At 43.6% G+C, this 12,317-nt stretch overlaps 1 non-coding gene across 1 annotated transcript; it reads right to left on the bottom strand.

Annotated features, from left to right (window-relative positions):
- Nucleotides 1–2,833: 2,833 nt before the first annotated feature.
- Trnat-ugu lies at nucleotides 2,834–2,906 on the bottom strand. Its single transcript has one exon. It is a non-coding gene; the product is annotated as a tRNA-Thr (tRNA).
- Between the last annotated feature and the right edge of the window lie 9,411 nt (nucleotides 2,907–12,317).

Here is a 12,317-nt window from a genome sequence, read left to right as displayed (position 1 = left end):
AAGTGCTCTACCAACTGAGCTACCGAAGCACGACTCACGCACGGTACTCACAGCTTTACTTCTGCCAGTACCTCGTCTCCTACCTTCCAAACTTTACAGAAGCTCTTCTGCGAAACCTTGCAGAACTAGCACTCCTGAAAGAAAGGATATTGCGGAGACATGGCTTAGCCACAGCCTGGGGGATGTTTCCAGAATGTTCGAGTCTCGGTCGGGCACACAGTTTTAATCTGCCAGGAAGTTTCATATCAGCGCACACTCCGCTGCAGAGTGAGAATCTCATGTAGAGCTACTGTTCGCGTATGTCTAAGTTTCATTGCTTCTTCTTTTCTGTTGAAATTATATCATTGTTTATATATTTCCATGGCTTCTCTATATAGCCGTGGATAATAGTTCGTCATTGTTGATAGATGTGGTTATCCATTACAGATCCGAGAGCTTGACGGTAGCTTTACCGTGAAGGTAACAAGGGAAGCTGTCACATGGCCACAGTCCTGAAGCCAAAGTCCCCCACGTGAGTTGCTCCAAACATTAGATGCTGGTGGAAGTGTTTTGATCCAAAATGTCATCTTGCGTCATTTACTGGCGTATTAATCGTTCTGAAATTAATCTCAAGTGTAAATAAACCACATTTCGTTCTTATGTAGACTTGTTCAAGAGGTATTTTCTTTTATGATCATGAATTTTCGCCGCGCTGCTTACTTTTACTGTAATGGTTTTACATGTGTCAATCCAATTCGATTAGCTGTCTGGGTGAGCGCTCAAATATTGGAAAGCGACCGAAACAGCAAAAAGTGTATTTCGCATTGTCGGGAAGAGGACGTAGACTGAACATCAGTTTCGTCACTAATTATTAAGGAAAACTCTCAACCGCGAAAGCAACCTTTCCACATCCTGTATTTCACTTTTTGGCAGCTTGAAACATTTGACAAAAAGGAAGTTACACTAACGAGGAAAAATGCTTCGTATTACTGGATCAAATATGCAAGTAATACGTCCGAACATGCCTCCCTTAGACTGCACTGTTCATTAAAGCACTGGCCGTGCGGTTCTAGGCGCTGCAGTCTGGAACCGCGAGACCGCTACGGTCGCAGGTTCGAATCCTGCCTCGGGCATGGTTGTGTGTGATGTCCTTAGGTTAGTTAGGTTTAACTAGTTCTAAGTTCTAGGGGACTAATGACCTCAGAAGTTGAGTCCCATAGTGCTCAGAGCCATTTGAACCATTAAAGCACTGTAACATTTACTGTTTACAATAGCTGTTGCGTGCAACGACAGAAATCAAGAAAAAGGGGCAGCCGTAGGCAGTTGTCAGTTAATGTTTTGAGGCACCTAATACGGCTGCGCCGGCGTGAAAGCTACTGTAGTATCAAGTCCGTAGCGCTGTATCACCATACTATACCCCCATGAGCTCTACAGAATCGATAGATAAATTTTTGTGTTTGACAGTCGACAGTTCAATAGGTAAATTTTATTTCTGACAGGGATTGCACCTGCCGATTGCGAAAAAAAATTTATTCCTCGCTCCTTTTTCACAGTATTCAAGTCGCTTTTCCACGTCCAGTCCCTCAATCTGCGAAACTCACAAGGGGAGTCCACGACGTTTGGAACGCGGATTTACTGTAAACTTCGTACACTCGTAGCACTCCAAGAGGACAACAAAATGTGTAAGCAGTAGTGCGTACTTCTCAAGCGTTACTGAGAAAATCGCAAGATAATTTCGGTCGTCAAATATATATAGCTGTGGGTGGCCATTTTAACCATGAAGTGGCTACAGCCGAGTGGCGACGGCTCGGTAGCTCAGCGTGTTCGGTCAGAACTTTAGCTTCCCTTTATAATAAAAAAACTGAGCGAACGTATGGACGAAAAAAAATTGAGCGGGTGTCACCGGACGTCCGCCCTGAGGAAATTCAGCGAACAACATAGAAAAAAATGTGAAAAAAAGTGGTTGGCGTTCAAGCCGCTAGATCGCTGGATCGAGTTCCGTTCGTCAGTTTTTTTTTTTTATTTTCAACACAGTCGTTTTCTGTACTGTTTATATTACAATTGATATAATGGGAAAAATACGTGTAATCGGATGGACTTTTATTAAATTTACGACGTTGTTTGGCAGTCTACTAATTTTTATTATCACAAATAATGTAATATTCATAACTATCGACTAGTATACGACCAAACGCATAAAGTGATACTGAAACTGTATGCTTGTCCGTGTCTTCAAAACTGTTCGTATTTAATCGAAAGGGAACGAGAGATTGCTTCTTGGAAGACGCTATTAAAATACACTCGATACTGCATAACCAATTATCAGCTCCGATTTTTAAGGAAATACTGCAATGTGCATAGTTTGCTTCCAAACTATCGCCTGAAAGAGAGGTTTCTGAAAATGTTAACGAGGTTTCTTTTTCCACGGAAAACGTCAAAAGGCCTTGCGTATGCGGAAACATAGCATTTATTCAATGCAGCTCGTGCCGTTTAACTTTATATTTTCCATGTTTTTACGAAAAATACCGTCCTGCAACTAGTACTCGTAATGTCGAAAGCGACGATTAACTGTACGTCTTTCGAAGGCCGTCTGTGCCGGTCAAAACTTGGAGGTAACAAGTCGTTTCGGGCTCCTTCCAGGTATAAGGGATTTCTCAAATCACGGACAAGCATACATTTTCAGTATCACTTTATGCTTTTGGCCGTTTAGTAGTCGATAGTTATGAATATTACGTTATTTGTGATAATGACAATTAGTATACTGCCAAATAACATCGTAAATTTAATAGAAGTCCATCCCTCAGCTGCCGACAGGTATTGTTGATATACCTCGATGTGGACAGTTGAAAACGTGTGCCCCGACCGGGACTCGAACCCGGGTCTCCTGCTTACATGGCAGACGCTCTATCCATCTGAGCCACCGAGGAAACAGATGAATAGCGCGACTGCAGGGACTAATCCCTTGCACGCTTCCCGTGAGACTCACATTCCCAACTGTCCACAATTCTGCATATGTAATGTACCTTATAGACATTTGCCCATCCACTCATTACTCACGCACGCTTTGGCGATTCCCGTAAGAGTTTTGGCAACCTGTGCGCATTCGCACAGACGAATGTCAATGGCTGGATAGCCTTTAACGGGTCTAGTGTAGCAGGGGATACAACCCGTCGGCTTTGGACAATGACGTCACAAGTCGCCAGAGAGCAGTTTACCATTTTCGCTTTTGCTGTTATGTTTCAGTTTCGTTTTTTTACTGATTGCTTAATAAAGTGGATCTGTTTATTCTATCTCGTGAGATTTTTTTTTTAAAGCCAAAAAACACTTATCAGCCACTGAAGGGAGCTACAACACTAAGAAGAATCGCTTCTCGATTGGCGACTTGTGACGTCATTGTCCAAAGCCGACGGGTTGTATCCCCTGCTACACTAGTCCCCCTTTAACTATATATGTGAAGACAGTAACTGTTTTCGAAAGAACAGAATACTGTTGATACCCGTGCAGCTTTTCCCTGGAATAAATGATGACTAACTGAAACCCTCAGCTGCCGACAGGTGTTGTTGATATACCTCGATATGGACAGTTGAAAATGTGTGCCCCGACCGGGACTCGAACCGGGGATAAGTCTCTGCAGTCGCGCTATTTTTCTGTGTCCTCAGTGGCTCAGATGGACAGAGCGTCTGCCATGTAAGCAGAAGATCTCGGGTTCGAGTCCCTGTCAGGGCACGCATTTTCAACTGTCCGCATCGAGGTATATCAATAACACCTGTTGGCAGCTGAGGGTTTCAGTTAGTCATCATTTATTCCAGGGAAAAGCTGCACAGTCATCAACAGTATTCTGTTCTTTCGAGAAACAGTTACTGTCTTCACATATAAAAGTCCATCCGATGACACGTATTTTTCCCATTATGTCAATTGTAATATAAACAGTAAAGAAAATGACTGTGTTGAAAATAAAAAAAAAACTGACGAACGGAACTCGATCCAGCGATCTAGCGGCTTGAACGCCAACCACTTAAAAAATAAATAATAAAAATAAATAAAAAAAAAAAAACATTTTGTTCTATGTTGTTCGCTGAATTTCTTCAGGGTGGAGTCCGATGATACCTGTTCAGTTTGTTCGACGGTACGTTCGCGCAGTTCTTTTATTAGAAAGGAAAGCTAACGCTCGACCGAACACGCTGAGCTACCGTACCGGCACCACTCCGCTGCAGCCGCTTCATGGTTAAAATGACCGCGCACAGATATATATTTGACGACCGAAATTATCTTGCGATTTTCTCAGTAACGCTTGAGAAGTACGGGCTACTGCTCACACATTTTGTTGTCCGCATGGAGTACTACGAGTGTACGAAGTTTGCAGTAAATCCGCGTTCCAAACGTCGTGGCTTCCCCTTGTCTGTGAAGTAGGCGCCTGTGGCGTGCGTACTGTAAGACTTTCGGTACACACACCATCAGATTATTTGACTCGTCGCTCTAACGAAGTAGGCGAGTGTCAGCATTATGTCTCGTGGTCTTATCGTGGCGTGTTTATCTTCTGCCGTTAGGTCAGACGATAGAAATGCCACTTGCACGCTTAGAGTAGCAGACTGACGGTGACTAACTTTAAACAGAACTTGATTAATTTTTACACACATTTATTAAAATAATAACAAGCATAGACATTACATAACTTGATTCTGGATGCTGTTTACAATTGACAATCTGATGTTCCTTTGGTCTCAGTACGTTAATCTTATTCTCACATATCTCTGATACTTGACAAAGTGTCTATTCATTTATCTTCATGGCTATGTATAGGAATATGGTAATCTCATTAGGCACAGACTGAAACTTGACTACAGACTGGTACAGACAAATGGAGACTGGTACAGACTGGTGCAGACAAATGCAGACTGACTAATCAGAGATCTGTACACTCGTTTAATACCTCGCACGTTCAGATATCACTGCGCGAGTGTGATCCACGAGAAAGGTTCTACGTTAGCAGCAACCTCATTGGCTACGTTACAAATTAGTACGCGGATCGGCGGAAGCAGAATTTGGTCCGTCTCTAAGGCAGCGCCATCTCGTAGTGCGGAGACGGACGAGCGCTGCGCCTGCGCTGTTGTGCTTAGCGGGGCGCGCTCTAGTGGGAAAGTTGTGTACGTGCAGACTACGCGGAACTATGTACACAACAGAGCCCCTCTGAGGATATCACACTTTGTTGTGAACGAAGCGTCAGGAATAAGAAAGGTTCATGGACAACGTCGTTACCACCCGAAAGATCCACCAGCAGCTAAGCTATCCGTCTGTTTGAATGACCCTCTTAACACTCATTTTGGACGCCCGGGCAGGCCGGGGCGCTGCTGGGTCAGCGGCCACTGTGCGGCGGCTGGCGAGCGTTCCATACTCTCTGCGTGGACGGGGCAGAGGCGCGCCCGCGGCCCGCAGGAAGTGGGCAGGTGCGGTACGTCGCGTGCATTATGCGTGTGCGCGCCCAGCCTGTTACGCCCTATTACGTATTCCGGCCGGCTCGGCGTTCCGCTTGTGTTGCGACGTGTGTCCCAGGCGTACGCGGGGAAAGCAATATATTCCCGAGGTTATTGTTAGCGCGGTAAACGCCGCCAGCTTGCCACATTGTCCCCGCGCGCATTCCGCGCGCCGCCGCTGCGTAGCTATGTCGGTCTTTCCTGGAAGCGCGGCCCCTGCGTCCCGCTGCAGTCACGTCGCCACGCGCAGCTCCGGTGCATTCGCAACGGTACGCACCTCCGCAGACGTCTAGCGGGCGCGAGTGACCAGTGGCCAGTGCGGAAGTTGCGACGTGGGCTTTCTGTTGCCGAGTACTGGTACACAGTGTAGCCAAATAATGAACCTGCTCGTACAGCTCCGCGCAGCACGCTAGCTTGCGAGAATGGAAGGTGAGCCAGTGCGCGGCCTACGTGAAGTTAGGTGGGTGACTAGCGGTAGTGACGTCACGGCCTGAGAGCCGCGCCTACGAGAAATACGGGCCCCGCAACGAACTTGTGACGTCACACTAGACGTCCTCATGCACCATACACCGCTAACGCTCAGCTCTGTGCGAGCCGCACAGGAAATAAGTATGTCAGTGAAAAGGTATCCTCTAAAGGCCTTAGAGTTTGCATGCATTTAAACACGCATTTAAGAATTGTTAAACTCTTCTGTAACAGTAACTGGCTCTCTGCCGCAGATGGCAACTGGCGCTCATAAGACCTGGAACATCACGTGCCGTGATGCACACCACTTGGACCTGCATACATCGTTGGCGCCGGACTGCCAAAGGCCTAAGACAAAGACAGGCCGCAGCGCGTACGTCGCGAAGGTAGGTAGGCCTGCGCTCGCTCGCTCAACTCAGCAGACAAACTACGTTTCTACACTTGTTAGCTCGTAACTAGATGTGTACGTACAATCGAGAATTGCATCTTCTACTGAAGTCCGCTATTATGGTGTCTTACTATTATTAGTCCTAGAATGATCGAGAGTCCATTGGCCTACATATAATTTGTTACCGCTGTGCAGCAGTAAAATAAAATTAAAATCATGCCAAAATGATTATCAGTTGCGTAAATCACCACTTCTCGTTGAAATGAGGACTGTTAAGCAGAAGAGTCTAAGTGCAATAAACAAGCCGTTATAACATTTATATCGAGATGTGTTGTGTTCTTCAGACCAGAGACTGGTTTGGTGCAGCTCTCTATGCTACTCTATCCTGTGCAAGCTTCTCCGTCTCCCAGTACCTAATGCAACCTACATCCTTCTGAATCTGCTTAGTGTATTCATCTCTTGGTCTCCCGCTACGATTTTTACCCTCCACGCTGCCCTCCATTACTAAATTGGTGATCCCTTGATGCCTCAGAATATGTCCTACCAACCGATCCCTTCTTCTAGTCAAGTGGTGCCTCAAATTTCTCTTCTCCCCAATTCTATTCAGTACCACCTCACTATGTGATCTACCCATCTAATCTTCAGCATTCTTCTGTAGCACCACATTTCGAAAGCTTTTATTCTCTTCTTGTCTAAACTAATCATCGTCCACGTTTCACTTCCATATACGGCTACACTCCATACAAATACTTTCAGAAACGACTTCCTGACACTTAAATCTATTCTCGATGTTAACAAATTTCTCTTCTTCAGAAACGCTTTCCTTGCCATTGACGGTCTGCGTTTTATATCCTCTCTACTTCGACCATCATCAGTTATTTTGCTCCCCAAATACCAAAACTCATTTTCTGCTAAAAGCGTCTCAATTCCTATTCTAATTCCCTCAGAATCACCCGATTTAATTCGACTACATTCCATTACACTCGTTTTGCTTTTGTTCATGTTCATCTTATATCCTCGTTTCAAGACACTGTCCATTCCGTTCAGCTGCTCTTCCAGGTTCTTTGCTGTCTCTCACAGAATTACAATGTCATCGGCGAACCTCAAAGGTTTAATATGTTCTGCATGGATTTCAATCCCTACTCTGAATTTTTCTTTTGTTTCCTTTACTGCTTGCTCAATCTACAGACTGAATAACATCAGGGATAGGCTGCAACCCTGTCTCACTCCCTTCCCAACCACTGCTAACCTTTCATGCCCCTCGACTCTTATAACTGCCATCTGGTTTCTGTACAAACTGTAAATAGCCTTTCGCTCCCTGTATTTTACCCCTGCCACCTTCAGAATTTGAAAGAGAGTATTCCAATCAACATTGTCAAAAGCTTTCTCTAAGTCTACACATGCTAGAAACGTAGGTTTGCCTTTCCTTAATCTATTTTCTAAGATAAGTGGCAGGGTCAGTATTGCCTCACGTGTTCCAACATTTCTACGGAATCCAAACTGATCTTCGGAGGTCGGCTTCTACCAGTTTTTCCATTCGTCTGTAAAGAATTCGTGTTAGTATTTTGCAGCCGTGGCTTATTAAACTGATAGATCGGTAATTTTCACATCTGTCAGCACCTCCTTTCTTTGCGATTGGAATTATTATATTCTTTTCTTGTGGTCTGAGGGCACTTCGCCTGTCTCATACAGCTTGTTCCCCGGATGGCAGAGTTCTGTCAGGGCTGGTTCTCCCAAGGCTATCAGTAGTTCTAATGGAATGTTGTCTACTCCCGGGTCCTTGTTTCGACTTAGGTCTTTCAGTGCTCTGTCAAACTCTTCACGCACTATTATATCTCCCATTTCATCTTCGTCTACGTCCTCTTCCATTTTCATAATATTGTCCTCAAGAACTTCGCCCTTGTATAGACCCTCTATATACTCCTTACACCTTTCTCCTTTCCCTTCTTTGCTTAGAACTGGGTTTCCCTCTGAGCTCTTGATAATCATGCAAGTGGTTTTCTTGTCTCCAAACTTCTCTTTAATTTTCCTGTAGGCAGTATCTATCTTACCCCTAGCAATATACGCCTCCACATCCTTCCTGAAGAGGGGCAGCAGCATTTTCAGTAGTTGCAGGGGCAACAGTCTGGATGATTGACTGATCTGGCCTTGTAACATTAACCAAAACGGCCTTGCTGTTGTGGTACTGCGAACGGTTGAAAGCAAGGGGAAACTACAGCCGTAATTTTTCCCGAGGGCATGCAGCTTTTTTCTGTATGGTTAAATGATGATGGCGTCCTCTTGGGTAAAGTATTCCGGAGGTAAAATAGTCCCCCATTCGGATCTCCGGGCGGGGACTACTCAAGAGGACGTCGTTATCAGGAGAAAGAAAACTGGCATTCTACGGATCGGAGCGTGGAAAGTCAGATCCCTTAATCGGGTAGGTAGGATAGAAAATTTAAAAAGGGAAATGGATAGGTTAAAGTTAGATATAGTGGGAATTAGTGAAGTTCGGTGGCAGGAGGAACAAGACTTCTGGTCAGGTGACTACAGGGTTATAAACACAAAGTCAAATAGGGGTAATGCAGGAGTAGGTTTAATAATGAATAGGAAAATAGGAATGCGGGTAAGCTACTACAAACAGCATAGTGAACGTATTATAGTGGCCAAGATAGACACGAAGCCCATGCCTACTACAGTAGTACAAGTTTATATGCCAACTCGCTCTGCAGATGACGAAGAAATTGAAGAAATGTATGATGAAATAAAAGAAATTATTCAGGTAGTGAAGGGAAACGAAAATTTAATAGTCATGGGTGACTGGAATTCGACAGTAGGAAAAGGGAGAGAAGGAAACATAGTAGGTGGATATGGATTGGTGCTAAGAAATGAAATAGGAAGCCGTCTGTTAGAATTTTGCACGGAGCATAACTTAATCATAGCTAACACTTGGTTAAAGAATCATGATAGAAGGTTGTATACATGGAAGAATCCTGGAGATACTAAAAGGTATCAGATAGATTATATAATGGTAAGACAGAGATTTAGGAACCAGGTTTTAAATTGTAGGACATTTCCAGGGGCCGATGTGGACTATGACCACAATCTATTGGTTATGCACTGTAGATTAAAATTGAAGAAACTGCAAAAAGGTGGGAATTTAAGGAGATGGGACCTGGATAAACTGACTAAACCAGAGGTTGTACAGAGTTTCGGGGAGAGCATAAGGGAACAGTTGACAGGAAGGGGGGAAAGAAATACAGTAGAAGATGAATGGGTAGCTTTGAGGGATGAAGTAGTGAAGGTAGCAGAGTATGAAGTAGGTAAAAAGACGAGTGCTAGTAGAAATCCTTGGGTGACAGAAGAAATATTGAATTTAATTGATGAAAGGAGAAAATATAAAAATGAAGTAAATGAAGCAGGCAAAAAGGAATACAAACGTCTCAAAAATGAGATCGACAGGAAGTGCAAAATGGCTAAGCAGGGATGGCTAGAGGACAAATGTAAGGATGTAGACGCGCATATCACTAGGGGTAAGATAGATACTGCCTACAGGAAAATTAAAGAGACGTTTTGAGGAAAGAGAGCGACTTGCATGAATACCAAGAGCTCAGATGGAAACCCAGTTCTAAGCAAAGAGGGAAAAGCAGAAAGGTGGAAGGAGTATATAGAGGTCTATACAGGGGCGATGTACTTGAGGACAATATTATGGAAATGGAAGAGGATGTAGATGAAGATGAAATGGGAGATACGATACTGCGTGAAGAGGTTGACAGAGCACTGAAAGACCTGAGTCGAAAAAAGGCCCCGGGAGTAGACAACATTCCATTAGAACTACTGACGGCCTTGGGAGAGCCAGTCCTGACAAAACTCTACCACCTGGTGAGCAAGATGTACGCGACAGGCGAAATACCCTCAGACTTCAAGAAGAATATAATAATTCCAATCCCAAAGAAAGCAGGTGTTGACCGATGTGAAAATTACCGAACTATCAGTTTAATAAGTAACAGCTGCAAAATACTAACACGAAAGAAAAAACTGGTAGAAGCCGACCTCGGGGAAGATCAGTTTGGATTCCGTAGAAATGTTGGAACACGTGAGGCAATACTGACCTTACGACTTATCTTAGAAGAAAGTTTAAGGAAAGGCAAACCAACGTTTCTAGCATTTGTAGACTTAGAGAAAGCTTTTGACAATGTTGACTGGAATACTGTCATTCAAATTCTAAAGGTGGCAGGGGTAAAATACAGGAAGCGAAAGGGCATTTACAATTTGTACAGAAACCAGATGGCAGTTTTAAGAGTAGAGGGGCATGAGAGGGAAGCAGTCGTTGGGAAGGGAGTGAGACAGGGTTGTAGCCTCTCGACGATGTTATTCAATCTGTATATTGAGCAAGCAGTAAAGGAAACAAAAGAAAAATTCGGAGTAGGTATTAAAATCCAGGGAGAAGAAACAAAAACTTTGAGGTTCGCCGATGACATTGTAATTCTGTCAGAGACAGCAAAGGACTTGGAAGAACAGTTGAATGGAATGGACAGTGTCTTGAAAGGAGGAAATAAGATGAACATCAACAAAAGAAAAACAAGGGTAATGGAATGTAGTCGAATTTAGTTGGATGATGCTGAGGGAATTAGATTAGGAAATGAGACACTTAAAGTAGTAAAGGAATTTTGCTATTTGGGGGGCAAAATAACTGATGATGGTCGAAGTAGAGAGGATATAAAATGTAGACTGGCAATGGCAAGGAAAGCGTTTCTGAAGAAGAGAAATTTGTTAACATCGAGTATAGATTTAAGTGTCAGGAAGTCGTTTGTGAAAGTATTTGTATGGAAGTGAAACGTGGACAATAAATAGTTTGGACAAGAAGCGAATAGAAGCTTTCGAAATGTGGAGCTACAGAAGAATGTTGAAGATTAGGTGGGTAGATCACGTAACTAATGCGGAGTTATTGAATAGGATTGGCGAGAAGAGAAGTTTGTGGCACAACTTGACTAGAAGAAGGGATCGGTTGGTAGGACATGTCCTGAGGCATCAAGGGATCACAAATTTAGCATTGGAGGGCAGCGTGGAGGGTAAAAATCGTAGAGGGAGACCAAGAGATGAATACACTAAGCAGATTGAGAAGGATGTAGGTTGCAGTAGGTACTGGGAGATGAAGGAGCTAGCACAGGATAGATTAGCATGGAGAGCTGCGTCAAACCAGTCTCAGGACTGAAGACCACAACAACAACATCCTTACATTTGTCCTCTAGCCACCCGTGCTTAGCCATTTTGCACTTCCTGTCGATCTCAGTTTTGAGACGTTTGCATTCCTTTTTGCCTGCTTCATTTATTGTATTTTTGTATTTTCTCCTTTCATCAGTTAAATTCAACATCTCTTCTGTTACCCAAGGATTTCTATTAGCCCTCGTCTTTTTACCTACTTGATCCTCTGCTGCCTTCACTACTTCATCCTTCAAAGCTACCCATTCTTCTTCTACTGTATTTCTTTCTCCTATTCCTGTCAATTGTTCCCTTATGCTCTCCCTGAAACTCTGTACAACCTCTGGTTTAGTCAGTTTATCCAGGTCCCATCTCCTGAAATTACCACCATTTTGCAGTTTCTTCAGTTTTAATCTACAGTTCATAACCAATAAATTGTGGTCAGTGTCCACATCTGCCCCTGGAAATATCTTACAATTTAAAACCTGGTTCCTAAATATCTGTCTTACCATTATGTAATCTATCTGAAACCTTCTAGTACCTCCAGGCTTCTTCTGTGTATACAACCATCTTTCATGATTCTTGAACCAAGTGTTGGCTATGATTAAGTTATGCTCTGTGCAAAATTCTACCAGGCGGCTTCCTCTTCCATTCCTTACCCCCATTCCACATTCACCTACTATGTTTCCTTCTCTTCCTTTTCCTACTATCGAATTCCTGTCACCCATGACCATTAAATTTTCGTCTCCCATCACTATTTGAATAATTTATTTTATCTCTTCATACATGTCATCTATCTCTCCGTCATTTGCGGAGCTACTTGGCATATAAAC

This window comes from Schistocerca piceifrons, chromosome 3 (assembly GCF_021461385.2).
Source record: "Schistocerca piceifrons isolate TAMUIC-IGC-003096 chromosome 3, iqSchPice1.1, whole genome shotgun sequence".
NCBI classification, from domain to species: Eukaryota; Metazoa; Arthropoda; class Insecta; order Orthoptera; family Acrididae; genus Schistocerca; species Schistocerca piceifrons.
This window is presented reverse-complemented; position numbering and strand designations above follow the sequence as displayed.